This window comes from Ovis aries, chromosome 9 (genome assembly GCF_016772045.2).
Source record: "Ovis aries strain OAR_USU_Benz2616 breed Rambouillet chromosome 9, ARS-UI_Ramb_v3.0, whole genome shotgun sequence".
Lineage (NCBI taxonomy): Eukaryota > Metazoa > Chordata > Mammalia > Artiodactyla > Bovidae > Ovis > Ovis aries.
This window is the reverse complement of record NC_056062.1, coordinates 34,549,574-34,564,314: the sequence shown is the minus strand read 5'-3', so window position 1 is coordinate 34,564,314 and position 14,741 is coordinate 34,549,574. Positions and strand designations below refer to the sequence as shown.

The 14,741-nt window shown below is 42.4% G+C and overlaps 1 non-coding gene across 1 annotated transcript; it reads left to right on the top strand.

Moving 5' to 3' along the window:
* Nucleotides 1-8,526: 8,526 nt before the first annotated feature.
* Nucleotides 8,527-8,599, top strand: TRNAH-AUG (transfer RNA histidin (anticodon AUG)). Its single transcript has one exon. It is a non-coding gene; the product is annotated as a tRNA-His (tRNA).
* Nucleotides 8,600-14,741: the final 6,142 nt, after the last annotated feature.

Sequence of the window (14,741 nt, the reverse complement as noted above, 5' to 3'; positions counted from 1 at the left end):
TCAGAAAGAGAAACACCAATACAGTATATTAATGCATATATATGGAATTTAGAAAGATGGTAACAACAACCCTATATGCAAGATAGCAAAAGAGAAACAGATGTAAAGAACAGACTTTTGTACTTTGTGGGAGAAGGTGAGGGTGGGATTATTTGAGAGAATAGCATTGAAACATGTATATTACCATATGTGAAATAGATGGTCAGTCCAAGTTCAATGCATGAAGCAGGGGACTCAAAGCTGGTGCACTGGGACAACCCAGAGGATTAGGGTGGGGAGGGAGGTGGGAGGGGGGTTCAGGCTGGCGGACGCATTGTACACCCATGGCTGATTCATGTCGATGTATGGCAAAAGCCACTACAATATTGTAAAGTAGTTAGCCTCCAATTAAAATAGATTAATTAATTTTAAAAATTATTCTCTAGAAAGACTGATCCAATTTTCACTCTCACCAACAGCATGAAATTTCCAGTAAAACTATCTTGGATGGTTAATGAAACCAACTCCCCACTTGATAGACTAACATTGCTTCATCCCATGCACACACGTGTATTGGTTCTTTTCTTTTCACATCATTCATCATTTCTGTGATATATCTAAACATCTACATAGCACTTTGAGTAAAAATAAATTTCCAATGTAAAAATCTGTACAGAATTACTCCAAATTTCATTCAAATATATGCATAGAAAAAAACCTGGGGACTTCCCTGGAGGTCCACTGGTTAAGACTTTGCCTTCCAATTATATTTAGAAATTTGAATGCATTTATATGTGCACATTTTTCTTGAAGAATTTTTATAGATTTCATCAAATTCCCAGAATGGTCTCATTCCAGTTCTAGTATCAGAGATCCCAGTAATAAACACATGGAGTCCATTTCCCAGAGGAAGAAATATAACAGATGACTAAAGAACACATCCATAAGTGCAACAATTGAGTTCCCTACAGTTGAGACCAATTATGAGTTTAGCTTCACAAGTAAGTCTATTGTATTATAGTTATCTGTTTAACTAGAAGCAATTGTACTTCTATTATCTACTGCTAAACTCTAAATCATTTTTCTACTATATAATACTCATCTAGGTAAAAATGCCTGTGACAATAAAAAATTCCTTCTTTTTAAAGACTCTCGTATGTTAAAATAAGAATATCTGGAATTAAATAAACCAAAGACTCATAATAAGAGACCATAAAAAAAAAAGACTTTGCCTTCCAATGCAGCAATGCAGTGGACGGTGGGTTCGATCCCTTGTCAAGGAGCTAAGAAGATCCCACCTGCCTCGAGGCCAAGAAGAAAAATCCTGGAAAACACCCTTCTGAATATTAATAATGATTGTGTTTTGATGGCAGGAGAGAGTCAGAAAACAAAATGAACAAATGAACACATCAATCTAAAACATGATTTCTGCCTGTGAAATGTTCTTTCTCTGGGAAAACTAGAACGGGCAATGTGATAAAATGGAAGCCAGAGAGGGTGGGAGGAAGCTGTGCAATGCTGAGAGGGAGCAAAGGCAATCTGTGATTCAGATAAGCTGAGCTCCAATGATGAGAAGGAACCAGATCACAGAAAATGAAAAAGAGTGAGGGAAGGAAGGGGCCAGGGGATGGGAGAGCTGGATCAGATCCTGGGAGGCCTTCAGGGCCCTGGCAAGGAGTAGGGCTTTATTCTGCCTATAGTGGGAGAAGGTTGGTAAATGCTAGGCAAAGGCCTGGCAGGAGAAGAGCTTTGTTAAGATGGAAATGTATCTGGGAAGGGAGACAAGCTGCTGCCAGTTGGAAACAGAAATGGTAATTCCATAGCTGAGCAGAGCAGAATAATTCTGGATGATCCATGCCAGCCACACTGAGTAAAACTAATTGGACACCTCCATGTAGGCTTGTGGATGCTCCAGGGTGCCTCAGCCCAGCAGGAAGACAAGGGGGTCCTCTAGGCAGGAGAGAGAAACACACTGCCAAGGTGCTCTCCATGCTTGGGGATCCGGCCAACAGCAGCCAGTGTCCTAGAGGCTTAGATACTGCCTCCAAAACACAACAGTTTTCTACCCCGAAGGTTGCCCTTGCCTGGCATCCTTTCATTTATCTCTTGTCACTAGCTCTGATCCCCCTAAACTCACCAGAGAGAGGAGGTAGCTAAGAAAGAAAAAAGATGTCTAGTGGGAGGCAGGAGGGATGGTAAATTCACTGTTTCCAAGATCTCAACAGAATTTGAGTCTTTCCTCAAAGCTTGGGATCCTGGAAGGAAAATCAGAGTTCTGGAAACTTAAATCAGCTGGAGAGCCCTGCATATAATATTGTGAGATAAGGTCTTCAGTGAACAGAACCTCTTTGTATTGGGCGATGGAATAGATAGTACTCGGGCTCTGAAGTCAAACAAGCTGAGATTCAAATTCCTAGGGGTGAATCACTTAATGTCTGAACCTCAGCTTCCTATAGTGGAAAATGGGTTTTATAATCATGCTAACACCACATGATCCTCAGCAGGTCAAATGAGGCAAAAACGTATATGCCAAAATTCCTCAACAACCTGAGATATGCAGATGACACCACCCTAATGACAGGAAGCAAGGAAGAACTGAAGAGCCTCTTGATAACAGTGAGAAAGGAGAGTGAAAAAGCTGGCTTAAAACTCAACATCCAGAAAACTAAGATCATGGCATTCGGTCCCATTGCTTCATGGCAAATAGATGGGGGAAAAATAGAAATAGTGGCAGAGTTCATTTTCTTGGGCTCCAACATCACTGCGGACAGTGACTGAAGCCATGAAAAGACACCTGCTCCTTGGGAAGAGAGTTATGACAAACGTAAACAGCATATTAAAAAGCAGAGACATCACTTTGTCAACAAAGTTCCATCTCGTCAAAGCTTTAGTTTTTCCAGGAGTCATGTATGGATGTGAGAGGTGGACCATAAAGAAGACTGAGAGCCAAAGAATTGATGCTTTTGAACTGTGGTGCTGGCGAAGACTCTTGAGAGTCCCTTGGACTGCAAGGAGATCAAACCAGTCAATCCTAAAGGAAACCAATCATGAATATTCACTGAAAGGACTGATGCTGAAGCTGAAGCTCCAATACTCTGGCTACCTGGTGCAAAGAGGTGACTCACTGGAAAAGATCCTGATGTTGGGAAAGATTGAGGGCAGGAGGAGAAGGGAACGACAGAGGACAAGATGGTTGGATGGCATCACTGACTCAATGGGCGTGAGTTTGAGCAAACTCTGTGAGAAAGTGAAGGACAGGGAAGCCTGGAATACTGCAGTCCATGGGGTCGAAAAGAGTTGGGCACAGCTTAGTGACTGAACAATACCAACAAAAAAAATCCCTGGCCTGTAATGAAAGTGTAAGTGAAAGTTGCTCAGTTGTGTCTGACTCTTTGTGACCCCATGGAATCTTCCTGGTCCAGGGATTGAATCTGGGTCCCGTGCATTGGCAGGCAGATTCCTATCCACTGTACCAGCAGGGAAGTCCTTCCATTTATGTTTGAATCATGTAGGTATACACTCTATTATTATCCCTAGCATAAGGACCAGGGGAGAATTGGTAAACAATATTAGAAGCAAAGTCAGGCTGAGCTGTGTGGTTGTTTTGTGCCTTGTATAATATGCATATAAAAATCACCAAGCAGTTAGCAAAATACTAGGCAAAAATTGAGAGAAAATGTGCATCTTACGGACACAACCCAAACCATTCCTATACTCTGTTCTCTCTCCTAGTGTGAAGCCATTTAATCACTTTGATCTTTTCTAAAATTTTATATTCTATTTTCTTTATGTTCTTGTTAAAAGCAAAGTCAGAATAAAATAAAATACTCAAAAATACCCAACATTTTTGAATTAAAAAGTAAATGAAATTCATGACAACCCTAATTATAATCTCATAGTCTTTGTTATAGGAATTGACCAGTGAGTTCTTAAGTTTATATGGAAATCAAAGGACCTGGAAGAGTCTGAAGAAGACTAAAACTGGGGAACTTACACCACCTGACTTCAATACATACTGCAAACCTACAGCTTTCAAAACAGTGTAGTACTCAAATAAAGATCAATAAATACACCAACAGAGCAGAATACAAAGAAGAAAAACAGACCCAAGCTTATAGGCTTATTTGATTTTCAGCAAAGAAGACAAAAATATTGGAAAAATGGACAATCTTTTCAGCAAATGGTACTAAAACAACTTGATATTTGGTGGGGGGTGTGTGTGGTGGAAATAAAGCATGATTCCTATCTCACACCATATACAAACATTATTTTGAGATGGACCATACACCAAAATGTAAAAGCTCAAACCATGAAATTTTCAGGAGGAAACATAGGGGCTAGTTTTTTGACTTGAGGGTAGATAAATGTTTCCTTAAAAAAAAAAGGAAAACGAAACAATAATAATAATAGGAAAAAAGTAGTCATTAAAAACAAAATGTTAAAAGGAAAAGTGATAACCTGGACTTCATTATAATTAAAAATTTCTTATTAAAAGACACCTTTTAAAAATGAATAAGCAGGGCTTCCCTGTTGGTCCAGTGGCTGGGACTCTGAGCTCCCAATTCAGGAGGTCCAGCTGTGATCCCCTGACTGGGGAACTAGATCCAACATGCTGCAAAGACCCAAGGCAGACAAATAAATAAATATATATATTTTTAAATGACTAAGCAAACCATCAACTGAGGGAGCATATCAATCAGAGAATGGACTGGTATTAAGGATAAAGTAAGGCAGAAAGTGAAGAGGAACTAAAAAGCCTCTTGATGAAAGTGAAAGAAGAGAGTGAAAAAGTTGGCCTAAAGCTCAACATATAGAAAACGAAGATCATGGCATCTGGTCCCATTACTTCATGGGAAATAGATGGGGAAACAGTGGAAACAGTGGCAGACTTTATTTTGGGGGGCTCCAAGATCACTGCAGATGGTGACTGCAGCCATGAATTAAACGACACTTACTCCTTGGAAGGAGAGTTATGACCAACCTAGATAGTATATGCAAAAGCAGAGACATTACTTTGCCCACTAAGGTCTGTCTAGTCAAGGCTATGGTTTTTCCTGTGGTCATGTATGGCTGTGAGAGTTGGACTGTGAAGAAGGCTGAACGCCAAAGAATTGATGCTTTTGAACTGTGGTGTTTGAGAAGACTCTTAAGAGTCCCTTGGACTGCAAGGAGATCCAACCAGTCCATTCTGAAGGAGATCAACCCTGGGATTTCTTTGGAAGGGATGATGCTAAAGCTGAAACTCCAGTACTTTGGCCACCTCATGTGAAGAGCTGACTCATTGGAAAAGACTCTGATGCTGGGAGGGATTGGGGGCAGGAGGAGAAGGGGACGACCGAGGATGAGATGGCTGGATGGCATCACTGACTCGATGGACGTGAGTCTGAGTGAACTCCAGGAGTTGGTGATGGACAGGGAGGCCTGGCGTGCTGTGATTCATGGGGTCGCAAAGAGTCAGACATGACTGAACTGAACTGAAGGACTCCATATTTATATCTACAACTGGGATATCAATATCTCAGTGAATTAACAGATAGGAGGTTTGAATACATATGTCACAAAGATATGATTAGTTAGTAATCTCATTAAAAGCTGCCCAGTGTCACTAGTCATTAGGAATATGTAAATTAAAATCATGTAAGGTGTCCCTGTGAGGCTTGCCTGGTAGCTCAGCTGGTAAAGAACCCGCCTGCAAAGCAGGAGACCCTGGTTCGATTCCTAGGTTGGGAAGATCCCCCTGGAGAAGGAATAGACTACCTACTCCAGCATTCTTGGGCTTCTCTGGTAGCTCAGACTGTAAAAAATCCACCTGCAATGCAGGAGACCTGGGTTCAATCTCTGGATTGGAAAGATCCCTGGCAACCCACTCCAGTGTTCTTGCCTGAAGAATCCCATGGACAGAGCCTGGTGGGCTACAGCCCATGGGTTCGCAAGGAGTCGGACACGACTCAACGCAGCACATACCACAAGGTATCACTGCAAGTGCTAGCAAGCATGAGGAGTAACTGGAGCCCTCAGACCTTGCTGTGGGAATGTGAAACTGGAGCAACCACTTTGTGAAATGATTCCATGTTTCCTTCAGAATTACTCTAGCAATTCTCCTCCTGCATATAACCCAAGAGAAATGAAAATGCATGTCCTCAAAATACTTGTATATCCTAGTGGTTTTATTCAGGATAACCCAAAACAGCTAAGTGTCTATCAATAAGAGAATGGAAAACAAGCTTAGTGTTTTCATAAAATGGAACACTAATCAACAACAACAACAAAGAACAAGCTAGGAATATACACAAGTGCTGGTGGAGTTGGTGGGGGTGCGGTGTGGATCTCAAAAATATTACACTGAGTGACACAAAAGAGTACAAATTGTATGATTCCTTTTACATGAAGTTCTGGAACAAGGAAAAATAACCTGGAAGTAGAAATAAAGATAGTGAATGGCTCTGGGTGGGCAGGGACAAAGACTGACTGCAGATGAGCAAGGGGAGTTTCTCAGGTGAAGAAAATATTCTACACCCTGGAATGCCTAGGTGTATGCATTTGTCAAAATTCATAGAAGTTCAGAAGTGTTCATTTCACTGTGTGTACATTTTACCTTAAAAATTTGTAAGCAATATTAAATTTAGGGAAAGGGTACTGATTCCTGTAACTTACTTTGAAACGCATCGAAAAATAAGATGGGTTGACGGATGGTAGAGGCATCAATAAAGCAGGCATAATCATATGTTAATGGTAAAACCTAGGTTGCGGGTATACAGGTTTATACTGTAAAATTCTCTCAACTTTTATGTATATTTAAAACTTTCTGTAGTTAAATGCTGGGAAAAAAATGAACTTGAAAGCTTTTTTTATACTTCTTGTAGTTTGGAATGAACACAGCACTATATTAACATCCATCTGGGACTGTCTACATCTTCCAGATCCTGGGCCATAGCTGGCATTGCCAATCATGTTCTCACCCAGGCACCCCTTTTTATACACGCACAGTTCTTCATCCCACCCCCATGCTCCATACTCTGTTCAAATCTGTCCAGAAGCATCATGACAATTATTGATCATTCCTCTATCTTTAGGTCATTTTGAAACCAAACCTGTCAATCTTTTCCTATCAGCCCCGCACCAGAGCTGTGGTTTTCATGGCTTTTTACCCTGTCCCAATCTTTGTGCAGATTCTGGGAATATAGCCCTCTATTGGGCTGGCCACTTGGCAGCGTGTTTGCCCAGATACCTAATTTCAAGAGTTGTCATACTGAGATTATTTTTGACTGCATAACTTTTTCAACCAGCAGGTACCTTACACACCAGATGGCTTCCTGCTCCTGCCTTTCTCAATAGGATCTTCTAATCAGACTATTACATGGTATGCTTACGGTATCATAACTAGTCAGAGGTAAAATGAAGAGAAACCCAGACTTTCTGACTTCACAAAGCTCCCTCCAGTGATCTTAGTTATCTTAATCTCATTTTAAAAATAAAAAGAGAACAGGTAAGGGGAAAAGTTCACCTTCATGCAACTCATTCAGAAAATATAAATATTATTCCAATGGTTAACTGTGGAATAATAGGAATTATTTATAGGAATACATTTCCTCTTGTAAAGCACAGTAGGATTTCTGTGTGCTTAGAAGGTTGGGTGTTTGTGGCCCACAAAGGCTGTGATTACAAGGAAATAAATGGTCTGAATGCCAACAGCCAGGTGTCATCATGATTCCTAGGTGAACAGACATGCATGGAAAGAAACTCAGACAGGAGGGGAGGAGGGAGTAGAACAATGAAACTGAGGATTAAACCGCCATTGTCATCTTTTCAGTTCTGTAAGGCCATTTTCTGGAATTTTATCATGTTGAGGACCAGGAGCTTTCCTTAGAAGATTCCCACCTTCTCCATACTCTGTTCTTGCAAAGATGTTTTTGAATGTGGGTTCAGACTTACTGCTCTCTGCATGGCAGGGTTTAGGCCCACTCCTCCAAGGACAGGCTTAGACGAACCCCATTGCTGGCCTCAATGGTGAAGACGGGGTAACAGTGAATTGCCTCTAGGCAGGGAAAAGAGGGGAAAGAAGTGATTGTTTTTCACTTTCCTAGGAAGTTTATCAAATAAAAATTTTAAATGAATAGCTCTCAGTAATGTAAATTCCTCCATGATTTTGGTGCTTCAGAGACTCCAGTAAAGAGAAACCATGAAGACTGAGGCTCTCCACATTGGAGAGCTGCTCTGGTCAGCATGCCTGGAGTGAAAAGACTCCGGGACGGAGGAGCAGCAGGGCAGGCTGGGGGCGGTGGGGGTTGGGGGACAGGTCCTTGCAGAATTTGTCACCCCTAGAGCTTCCCTGGTGGTTCAGATGGTAAAGAATCCCCCTGCAATGCAGGAGACCCAGGTTCGATCCCTGGGTCAGGAAGATGCCCTGGAGAAGGAATGGCAGTCCATTCCAGTATTCTTCTCTGGAGAATCCCATGGACAGAGCAGCCTGGCTACAGTCCATGGGGTCACAAAGAGATGGACACGACTAGGTGACTAACTCTTCACCTGGGTAAGGCTTTAAAGGCTTTCCTGGTGGCTCAGACGGTAAAGCGTCTGCCTATGATGCGGGAGACCCGGGTTCGATCCCTGGGTCAGGAAGATCTTCTGGAGAAGGAAATGGCAACCCACTCCTGTACTCTTGCCTGGAAAATCCCATGGACAGAGAAGCCTGGTAGGCTACAGTCTATGGGGTCATAAAGAGTCGGACACAACTGAGCGACTTCACTTTAGGGAGTTAGGGGGAAGGAAGGAAGGAAGATACCAGGATTGGGTGGGCTTTGGGGAGGATTAGTCTGAGGTTGAACTAGGGGATGTTCTGGACAAAGAGGAGACTGCAGACAGGATATATGCTGAATAATGTCAAAATCAGCCATTGTTAGTATCCTTGAGGTGTTGGGGACACAATGTTCTGTGAAAGATTTTAGCTGGTTTGATTTACCTTTAGCGCATTTCTGAGCACAAAAGCCTTTTACTGACCCCTTTGTGCAAAGAAGCTCCCCCTAGAGTTCTATAGGCTTACTGATGTCTTAAAAGCATCTTCTAGATAATAAAAATCTGATTGCAGTTCAAAGGTACTGAAGTTAACCTACAAGTAAAATCAGGAAAGTGGGAATTCCTTGGTAGTCCAGTGATAAGGACTTCATACTTCCACTGCAGGGGGCATGGGTTCCAGCCCTGGTTGGGCAGCTAAGATCCCACATGCTACATGGCACAGCCAAAAAACAATATCAAGGAAACAGGCTTGATGAAGACGTGGAAGCAACCCAAGTTTCCATCAACAGATGAATGGATAAAGAAGAAGTGGTACATGTATATAGTGGAATATTACTCAGCCATTAAAAAGAATTAAATAATGCCATTTGCACCAACATGAGGGGCTTCCCAGGTGGCACTAGTGGTAAAGAACCTGCCTGACAATGCAGGAGACCTAAGAAACACAGATTCAATCCCTGGGTCGGGAAGATCCCCTGGACGAGGACATGGCAATCCACTCCAGTATTCCTCCCTTGAGAATTTCTTGACCAGAGAAGCCTGGTAGGCTGGAGTTCATAGGGTCACAAAGAGTCAGACACAACTGAAGTGACTTAGCACACATGCACACAGCAATATGGATGGATCGAGAGATTGTCAACTAAGTGAAGGAGTCAGAGACAAATATTATATGATATCATTTATATGTAGAATCTAAAATATGGTACAAAGGAATTCACTAACAAAATGGAAATAGATTCACAGACATAGAAAACAAACTTAAGGCTACCAAAGGGGAAAGGGGGGAAGGAACAAACGTGGAGTTTGAGATTAGTTAAAATATAAAAACAACAACTATTTACTGTTGAGCACAGGGAATTATATTCAATATCTTATAATAACTTTTAATGGAAAAAATCTAAAAAAAATATGTATATGTATAAATGGAATCATTTTGCTGCACATATAAAACTAACCCAGTATTGTAAGTCAACTCTACTTCAATTAAAAAAAGAAAACAGGCCTGATGATGGTGATAATATTTAGTGACTATTGATAATATATGTCTGCAATTTTTTTTATCAATTGTAAGAATTACATTAAGCAATGGTTTACAGGCTTACTCTAGGTCTTTTGGGAAGCTCCCCTGGAGGAGGAAAGAGCAACCCACTCCAGTATTCTTGCCTTGGAAAACCCATGGACAGAGGAGCCTGGCAGGCTACAGTCCAGTGGTCAAAGAGTCGACACGACTGAGGCAACTGAGCACATAGCACCACACTTCAGGGTAAACACTTTAGATCAACATTCTTTCAGTTCAAGTGCCTTTTATCACATGCTAAAAAAAAAAAAAAAAGTTCAGCTCCGGGATAAGTGAGGGTTAGACGGATGTGTAATTTGTTGTAATTTTCTGTCCAAACCAGCACACTTCTGAGAGCAAGAGGAGGTGATATTAATAATCACACTAATTACATGGCCACCCTGAGTGTAAGCATAATGTGGGTGATTAATTTCAAAGCACTTATAAACTTAGTGTGAACAGACATGGCCTTGAGATGATGTTAGTCAATTTTAAATGTTTCTCATAAAAAGCATTCCATGATCAGTAATCTTATAGACAGCCTTGAAAATTTTCCACTGTGAACCAAATTCCAGCAACTTCTTTCCCTGTAGTTAAGTGGTTTCATACTTTTGTTTCAAAAATATAATTGTGATTGGTTAGATTTCTAAAAATCAAACACACACAAGCACACAAACAACTTTTCTTTATCATTTCTACTTTAAGTTTGACCTTTACTATAACATTTAATTTCCTTTGTCCTTTGAATGGTAGCTTGGGAAGCATTAACATTTCTGCAAATATGTCTTAATAATCCTTTCTTTTTCTATTGTGTTATTCAAAAATCCTAACTTCATAGGTCAAGTTAATTTGTATTTTTTGCACTTTTTCCTTATTTAACAATGTAGCTAAATTCTCCAAAATTTTGCAATAAAGAACTATGTGTGTATGTGTATTAAACCACTAAGGCCTATATGCTGGTGTATTGCATCTTTCCCAGACACATGTCTATAGGATTAGAGTGTATGGAGGTGTCTGAGTTACTACACAGAGGGGCCAAGGCCATGACAGAATTTACTACTAACATTTCCCAAGGGAAGGGGGCTCAGGGGAAGGTGTAGCCAGAGTGCATTGTGGTGCCAGAAAGTAATAAAGCATACACATACACTCATGGTGACTGGGGTGTGTCAATGTGATGTTGAGTACCCTGAAAGAGCTCCGAATGGTCACAGCTGGAACTATCTAAACAACACAGTATTAGATAAAACCTTAAAATATAAAGTAAATATCCATGAGTCTATACTCTATGTGAGTAAATATCCAAGACTCTATATCCATGAATCTATTCATAAATCAATGACTGAATTTTTTAATGAGGAAGAATGCACAAATCTGCGCTGGAGCGACTGTGAGGAAATACCCCACGTCCAAGGGCAGAGAAGCCCCAGCAAGAGGGTAGGCGCTGGAGTGGCTGTGAGGAGATACCCCACATTGAAGGGCCTTTGCCCTTCGAGAAAGAGAAGGGCAAAGCAAGAGGAGCCCTAGCAAGATGGTAGGAGGGGCAAAATTGCACTTAGAATCAAACTCCCTACCTGCCAGTGACACTCAGAGGCTTCAAACAAACCTTGTGCACACAAGGACCCAGAGACCCCAGAGAGACTGAGACAGAACTGTGTCTGAGTGTCTCCTGTTGGGTACGGGTCAGCAGTGGACTGCTGCAGGGGCAGGGGCTCTGGATGCAGCAGACCAGGGTATGGCATAAGCCCTCTTGGAGAAGGTTGCCTATAACCCCACCATAGAGCCACCAGAACTTACACAGGACTGGGGAAACAGACACTTGGAGGGCACAAACAGAACCTTGTGCGCATGAGGACCCAGGAGAAAGGAACAGTGATCCCACAAGAGACTAACCCAGACTTGCCTGTGAGTGTCCAGCAGTCTCCAACAGAGGCATGGGTTGGCGGTGGCCTGCTGCAGGGTTGGGGGCACTGAGTGTAGCAGTGCGTGCATGGGACCTTTAGAAGCAGGTCGCCATTATCTTCATTACCTCCACCATAGTTTGGCCCCAGGTAAATAACAGGTGGGGAATACAGCCCCACACATCAACACAAAATTGGATTAAAGATTTACTGAGCATGGCCCTGCCCATTAGAACAAGACCCAGTTTCCCCATCAATCAGTCTCTCCCATCAGGAAGCTTCCATAAGCCTCTTATCCTTCTCCATCAGAGGGCAGACAGACTAAAAATCACAATCACAGAAAACTAACCAATCTGATCACATGGACCACAGCCTTGTCTATCTCAATGAAACTATGAGCCATGCTGTGTAGGGCCACCTAAGACAGACGTGTCATGGTGGAGAATTCTGACAAAATGTCCACTGGAGAAGGGAATGGCAAACCACTTCAGTATTCTTGCCTTGAGAATCCCATAAACAGTATGAAAAGGCAAAAAGATAGAACATTGAAAGATGAACTCCCCAGGTTGGTTGGTGCCTAGTATGCTACTGGAGATCAGTGGAGAAATAACTCCAGAAAGGATGAAAAGATGGAGCTGAAGCAAAAACAACATCCAGTTGTGGATGTGACTGGTGATGGAAGCAAGGTCTGATGCTGTAAAGAGCAATATTGCATAGGAAACTGGAATGTTAGGTCCATGAATCAGGAGAAATTGGAAGTGGTCAAACAGGATACAGCAAGAGTGAACATCAACATTTTAGGAATCAGTAAACTAAAATGGACTGGAATGGGTGAAATTAACTCAGATGACCATTATATCTACTACTGTGGGCATGGATTCCTTAGAAGAAGTGGCGTGGCCATCATAGTCAACAAGAGTACAAAATGCAGTACTTGGACGCAATCTCAAAAATGACAAAATTGTCATGCGAGTGTATGTTCCTCGGTTCTCTGTCTCGTCACAACAAAGATTTGGAGTGATGGACATTAAAGCCCTTGGTGCGTCCCAGCTCTCGGGTCTTGGACAAACCGTGTTATAGCTCTCAGGCAAATCAGTGTTACAGCTCTATTTTATTTAGAAGATAGCAAGAGAATACATCCTTGAAGCGTGAGGGCATGCCAACCCAAAGACTTGAAGAGAAGAGAGTGGAGGAGCGTGTGGGGGAGGGAGAGAGGGAAAGAGGGGGAGAGAAAGAGAGAGAGAAAGAGCGCACGCACGCGGGGGGGTGGGGAGAGAGAGAGAGCATGCATGCAAGAGAGGAAGAGGAAGAGAGAGAGAGAGAGAGAGAGAGAGGGAGAGAGAGAGAGAGAGGGAGAGAGGGCGGTTTGGCTCCTCCTTTTATATGTTTTCCTCCACCTGGGCCTGCCCTATGCAAATTGGGCTTAGCCAGGAGTGCTGTTTCTTCTACCTGAAGTCTTCACTCTGGTCCTCGGACCTTCCTTTGACCTTCCTTGTTTTTTTAGCCACCACCATTTTGGACTCCTTTTCCCTATTCTACCTACCTAACATTCCCCCCTCAAGAGATGGGAGGCCCAATTCTTAGGGCAGGCCCAGGTGGCGGAAAACATATAAAAGGAGGAGCCAAAGCACTCTCTCTCTCTCTCTCTCTCTCTCTCTCTCTCCCGCGTGCGTGCACTCTTTCTCTCCCTCTCTCTCTCCCTCCCCCACACGCTCCTCCACTCTCTTCAAGTCTTTGGGTTGGCATGTCCTCACGCTTCAAGGATGTATTCTCCTGCTATCTTCTAAATAAAATAGAGCTGTAACACTGATTTGCCTGAGAGCTATAACACGGTTTGTCCAAGACCCAAGAGCTGGGACGCACTGAGGGCTTTAATGTCCATCGCTCCAAATCTTTGTTGTGACGAGACAAAGAACCGAGGAACATACACTCGCGTGGCAAAATGATCTCTGTTTGTTTCCAAGCCAAACCATTCAATATCAAAGCAATCCAAGTCTATAGCCGACCAGTAATGCTGAAGGAGCTGAAGGTGAACAGTTCTCTGAAGACCTACAAGACCTTCTAGAAACAACACTCAAAACAGATGTCCTTTTCATTGTGCAAAAGTAGGAAGTCAAGAGACACCTGGAGAAACAGGCAAATTTGGCCTTGGAGTACAGAATGAAGCAGGGCAAAGGCTAATAGAGTTTTGCCAAGAGAACATACTGGTCATAGCAAACACCCTCTTCCAACAATGCAAGAGAAGACTCTACACAGGGACATCACCAGATGGTCAACACTGAAATCAGATTGATTATATTCTTTTCAGCCAGAGATGGAGAAGCTCTATACAGTCAGCAAAAACAAGACCAGGAGCAGACTGTGGCTCAGATCATGAACTCTTTATTGCCAAATTCAGACTTAAATTGAAGAAAATAGGGAAAATCACTAGACCATTTGAGTATGACCTAAATTAAATCCCTTATAATTATACAATGGAAGTGACAAATAGATTGAAGGGATTAGATCTGATAGAGTTCCTGAAGAACTGTGGATGGAGGCTCGTGACATTGTACAGGAGGGAGGGATCAAGACCATCCCCAAGGGGTACTCTTTCTGCCCCCTTCTGATGCCTATGTCAGAAGCTTTCTCTATCTCCTTTATACTTTAATAAAACTTTATTACACAAAGCTCTGGGCGATCAAGCCTCGTCTCTGGCCCCGGATTGAATTCTTCTCCTCCAGAGGCCAAGAATCCTAGTGTCTTTGCATGGTTCAGCAACAACCTTTCATCTTGAGGGCTCATCTGGGATGCCT